Genomic DNA, 6000 nt, shown 5'->3' with positions numbered 1-6000 from the left:
CTCTCTGTCACCTTTCCACAGCGGATGAAGTGATTCCAGGCTTCTGAAGCAACACAGTCAATCCTTCTCCAACAAAACTCTTTTTGTTATGTGGCAGAAATGTAAACATATACTGCAATTCTTCTTGCAAGAACTAAGTTTGCATAGTTGATTCTTACACATCATTCTCAAACTGGGATGAATTCAATTCCAAACAAACACTCTGAAAACGCAGACTTTAAATCGTTTTCTGGCACTCGTTTATTCACAGTGCCCAGTTCCTCCACGGACAGTCATCACCGTCCCCTCTCCCCATACTCTTCTACCCGCCCACCTTGGGCCTCATGGGCTAGCACTGACGGGCGGAGGTGGCGCTGGGCGGCCAAGACGTCGCAGCCCCTCGGGCCCCTCTGAGCCTGCCCGAGCCGCCCGGGGGCCGCACAGCCGTGGGCAGAGGATTTGTAAGGGGCAAAGAAGAGCGCAGGGAGCGCCGCTCGACATCCAGGTCGCGCCCTGATATCCTCTTTTTTCTTTCTTTTTTTTCTTTTTTTTTTTTTCCTAAGGAGTGGGCGTGAGAGAATTAGCGCCGAGCGAGCCGCGAAGCAGTGGCTGCATCTGGGGAGCCGCGTGCGTGAGGCAGAGGAGGCAGACGCGATTACTTCAGAATTTATTTAAGGACTGGTGAAAACCACTGCAGCGGCTTCCAGGGGAAGTCCCCGCGCCGAGGAGCACGCCGAGCTCAGCAGCGCCCGTAGCCGCTCCCTCCTGCCTCTGCCTCGTCCGCTGCCGCCCGGCCCCGGCCCTGCCGCACTCCCGGGCTCCGGACCCGGACATAGGGCGCTTGCCCGCGACTGGTGTTTCCCAATGCATGATATTAATTACACGCCTGGACTATTCAGATTATGACTCAGGTTTTAGCCATGCTTTGTCACGGTCGGATTACAGCAGATGATACGTTTTATGACACTATACGGCTGGATGAGATGTAGTGGCATTCGCCTGAGCTCTTTAAATTACAGAATACAGTAGTGTAGAGCTCTCGTGCCCCTTTCGATACAGTCACCCCGAGTGATCAGTGCAGCGGCGGGGGGCGGCATTCCCGTCTCCTGGCGGGGCTGGCAGCGGTGTCTGGCTGCGCGGGCTCTGCCCAGGGAGCGGAGCCGCCCGGGACCCGCCGGGGCTCTCCCGGATCCCACTGCCACGGCTCCTGCTCCGTACCTCTGGAAGCGGGCTCTGAATAGTGCCAGCCAGGCAGCGATGTGCCAGCCCGGCAGCGATGAGCCGTGGGCAGAGGATTTATTTCTGTAAAGCAGAAAACCGAGTTTGCTTTTTGATCGTGCAGGCAATCGTGCGTGCGCGTGGACTTCAGTCGCGCTGAGAGACATAATTAGCCTGGGAGGTATCGAAGAACAAAAGAAGCCTGATACCGCTTAGTTAAGTTTAACAAAAGATAAGAAATGAAAGGAAGATGCTTTCACCCTGGCCCCTCCCCCCTGTGATCGCTTGCCTCCAGCTGCAAAGATGCTGTTGCTCGAAAGGGGCTGCTGGAGCTTTAAGAGCCGCTCCCCCCTCTCCTGCTCCCGACAATGGTCTGAGCCGAGCTCTGCTTCCCAAAGCAAAATTTGTAATATGCCATTTTTCCCATGGATGCTTCTCCTCTTCGATGCTGACGAAGTGACCGAAGAAAATGTTGAGATGCCAAGCAGCCAGTCTTGACGGAGGACGGGTGCGGGCGCTTGGGGTTCCTCGGAGCAACGCCTGTGTCACCATTGCTAGGAAGATGGTCCAGGAGTGCTCGGCTGTGTGAGTCCCCCCTCGAAGCCGGTGGAGACTGCGGTTGTTATTGATCAAGTGAAATAGCAGACGCCGAAATAAAAGACACTAGGTACTGAACCTTCTATTTCTGAGTTATACATTCCCTCCCTAGCCCCTACACCCTCCGGGAGATGAGATGCAAATGCAAAATCTTGCTGTCTGCTTCTTGCTGTAGTACTTGCGTGGTATTTAAATGCATTTCTGTAATGGGAGTTGGGAGTTGTGGAATTTCAGAAGCCAACTTCTTTTTTTTGGCTTTGTGGTTAAGGGAGATAGGGGACCAGAGGGATGACATAAAGAACAAATAGTTGGCATGAGTCCTTTTCCTAAGGTACTGTGTTGACCACTCCTCCTGTGTGGAAGGAGTGTGGGATGTTTCTGTTAAAGGTGATATCATAGTTTAGTGGAGACTGGCAGCTAAGGAGTTAACTAGGAGGAGGAATATGCATGTAATGCAACTCAGACAATAGGAAGGATTTTCCTTATGGAATTACACTCTGTTGCCTAAGAGAGATCCTGCTGAGGACATCTGAAGAGACATAATTGCAGTAAGATCTGGTTTTATCAGCCACTATTTTTATTTAATGATTTGGAAAAAAATAGCTTGTAAATGCAAAATATTCGGAATGATCCAATGAAATGAGTTTTCAAGCTGATGTCACTGTGAACAGGCTAGAATGTATGGTAGTTAGATTTCTACTTCTTTTTCCTGCAGCAAAATTACAAGTAACTTGAAATGAGTCCTCAACCATGATATGCAAATCAAACATCAGAGGAAACAGAAAACAAGCTCTTAAAGCCCGTTATGGATAGAAAGGTGAGGGACTAAAATTAGATTCACATCTAAGGTGGTGGCCTTCAAGGTGAGCAAAATGAATGCTTATCAAGAGCCTTTGTCAGGCCCAAGCCAAGTATCTTTTTGTCTTATTCCTAGAGCTTCCCAAGTGAAAGAAGTCCAGCTGGTAAATTATTCCCAGACTAAATGAGATTACAGAGGTGTTTGTTACAACATTCACTAAAAAAAGATAAATAATTCCAAGACTCTTGGAAAATCCAGGTAACAGAAATAGGGTGGGGTCCAGTGAGAAGAAAGATGACAACTTTTTCGTTTTTCACCTCTGGAGCTCTATAGGTCATGTTCCACAAAAAATTCAAGCTTTTTTAGAGAAAGTCAGTGTGGAGGACACACTTCGATACCTGGTCCATATATGATTATCAGTATCATCAGGGAAAAGTTAATATAAGAAAATTACTATCAATTTAGTTGGTAATGGGGTAGGTCCTGAAAAGGAGCTTTATATAACTCTTAGCCAAGGGTGGCCATATCCTGTGCAGTTTGTTGGATTTTTTGTCCATTCACTTGTCTGAATGTTTAAGCTGAGCTGCAGAATTCCTAATTGAGCTAATACTGAGTTCACTCTAGATGGAGACATAATGCAGCTAAGGGTATATATTTGCTGTGACATTTTTGCATACAGCCTGAAAAATCTTAATGCTATAACAGTGAAGCACATTCATTCCCCCTTTTGTAGAACAGATAACTTTAAATAGTCACTGCTTTTTGTCAGCTAAATGTTGTGTGTTTAGAGGGGAAACCAGTTCACGATTTTTGGTAATGTTGTAGGCAATGATCATATAACATCCAACATGCTCTCTGGTGTCGCATAACATGCATTTGTGATTTTTATGCCTCTCTTTGGAGTTATTAAAATGACAGGAGGTTGATGGTTTGTCTATGTTAGTGACTTTTCCAACCATCTATACTGATCCAAACCATTGAAGTTCATGATAGAATTCCATGAATTTAAGCATTTTTTGGATTAGGCTCCATGCAAATGATTGGAGAACACACTGAACTGGGAACCAATCAATCTGTAATAGAATTTGTAGTAGATGGTGTAATAGATACACAATGGACAAGGAAGGCAATGTGTTTGGAGAATTTCAGTGTACTGCTTCGTAGGCTGTCACTGTGTGTGGCTGTGATACCTAAGGACTCAGGTCCAAAACTATTATTAAAATAAGTATTTAGGTTTTGTTTCAAATTAGAAGAGTTCTAAAGTTACTACATTGCCTAAAAGTCTATTTTTAGGGGGCATGTATGTGCTACAGGCATTTTAGGGGAAGTAGGAATTTGTCAGGATCTTGCTCCCCCTTCAGAACCTCTCTGAGGGTTTGGGATAGTTGTAAGGTGCTACACAAGTTCACTATATGTTGCAGTCCTTGCAAGTTTTGGACACTGTGTGCATCCCTGAGCGAGGGAATTATAATGTCTACTCTGTGGCTCATGATGAATCTAAGAAAAAGTGTTTGTTAACAGTAAAATGATGGTGACAATGCATATTTAATTGAGGGACTGCTTTACTTACATTCAGAATATGGGGTAAAGTGATAAATTTTGTACTGCAGAAGTACTAAGTTCAGTATCAATGGACCTTTCTTTTTTCTATTTTAAGAAAAAGAAACATATTTTAAGTGTCTTATTTTTGTTGACTAAGATCAGTCAAGCATGGCTTTAGTTAAGTTTTATTACTACAGGGCGAGTCAACCTTTTTCTATCAAGGAACACAAAACTTCCCTTTTATTCCTTTGAATAAAGAGATACATAGTGCACGTTCAGCTACTAAGTTGAAGCATATGTCACCCTGTTAAGCCTTTTCTCTCTTTGCAGCCCTGGCTGCATGGGAAGTATTGCACAGAATAATGTACATGAGAGTTTATTCAGTTATCACAGACTTCCATGGTCTTGAAAATATGAGACAGAGGTGTTTAATCCACCACATGCAGTTCCTAACATCCAGTGAAAGAAATTCCAGCTTCCTTGAGGCTCATTCTTGGATGCCTGTGTTCCATTCAACACACCTTCAAGTTGGACTAGATGATCTCCAGAGGTCCCTTTCAACCCTAACTATTTTGTGATATCCTGACAGAGTGAAGTGGCTGTCCACTCAGTAGTGGGTTGCTGTTACTGTCGTTGTCCGGATTGTTCCTCACTTACTCCTGAGGACCAGGATTGTCAATTAAAGTCTTAATTATCTGTTCCCACTCCACTTCCTCCCACAACTCCTCTTCTGCAGTTTTCTGGGGGAAAAAGCCTGCAGCTCTCCTCTGGAGGCACAAAGAGCTGTATGGCTTGCCAGGTGCATGGTTGGGCACCACTGGTGTAATCAAGTAGGATTTGAGGTTTCAAGTTAGGAAACCAAGTTGGATTCCTGAAATACTCCTCTTTCATCTTTTCCTCCTTCTTCCATGTGCCTGGAGTCTTGGTAAAGGAATCCTTAATAAAATACTTCAGTAGGAATTTACTGTCTCTGCACAGCTGCCTCATGATGTCTGTGTACAGATGTCTGAGTTTACTCAATTCAACACCATGTATCTTTCTTTTGAAAAGAACCAAACTCTATGTTTCCTGGTTCTTGGATTTGTTTGGTAGTTGATTTGTTTGACTGATTGATTAATTATTTTTTGAGAGGATGAATGTGAGATGTTAAGGAAGCTTACCCCCCCACACTCCTCTCAATGAGAATATGATCTATTCATGTTTTTATTTATCCTCTAATGGCATAGTCAGAAAACCTCCTAAATATACCAAGCACCTCATGCCTGTATGTATATAGGAAACATTGACTTGATAACATATACCTTGAATAGGAACAACTTAAATGTTGGAATTTTGGGGAAAAACATTTGTTTTCATTTACTGTTTCTTCCTTTTAGATTCTAGAAGGAGCATATACCACTTAACTAAAGTCCTACTGTGTTCTCTTGACAAGCTAGGCTTCAGCAGCTTTTCAATTTTTATTCTAAAAATATTTTTTCATTATTTACTTTACTGTAGCTCACTGGCTAAGTGCAAAAACATAAAGCATTAAAATATGTTTTCAAATCTTTCTTTTGTTTAAGTAATTTGAATGGTAAGTAAGGACAATATAAATGAGACCATAAAAGCTGAGATACAAGACTTTTCAAACTTTTAAATTTAAAATGATCTGAGTTGGGGCGTTTTATAATCCAATATAATATTTTCATCTATTTTTTGTGTATAGTTTCTTTCAAAGAGTAATTGCATACATTTCCAAAAATAAGCACAGACTTTTGGTTAAATTTGGATGTCTGAAGAGTATGTGTTCATTTCCTATCCTCATATGGTTATGTTTACAGGTTTCTCTGATTCTCTGGTTTGTGGTTTCTTTGGGGCTGTTTTGG

The 6000-nt window shown here is 43.2% G+C and overlaps 1 protein-coding gene across 8 annotated transcripts in view; it reads left to right on the top strand.

Annotated features, from left to right (window-relative positions):
* Nucleotides 1-1513: 1513 nt before the first annotated feature.
* Nucleotides 1514-6000, top strand: part of PPFIA2 (PTPRF interacting protein alpha 2) — a 342104-nt gene continuing 337617 nt past the window's right edge. For 3 of the 8 annotated variants that reach the window (XM_027679790.1, XM_027679791.1, XM_027679788.1), the window contains exon 1: nucleotides 1515-1864. The gene's annotated coding sequence lies outside the window, so the exon portion shown is untranslated. Of the gene's footprint in view, nucleotides 1865-6000 lie in introns of all 8 variants that reach the window. The other 5 variants (XM_027679792.1, XM_027679795.1, XM_027679793.1 and 2 more) reach the window with 5 other exon arrangements.

The sequence above is a fragment of the Neopelma chrysocephalum genome, unplaced genomic scaffold (assembly GCF_003984885.1).
Source record: "Neopelma chrysocephalum unplaced genomic scaffold, ASM398488v2 Primary Assembly neopelma1_59, whole genome shotgun sequence".
NCBI classification, from domain to species: domain Eukaryota; kingdom Metazoa; phylum Chordata; class Aves; order Passeriformes; family Pipridae; genus Neopelma; species Neopelma chrysocephalum.
Note: the sequence above shows the minus strand (reverse complement) of the source record. Positions and strands in the feature narration are given on the sequence as shown.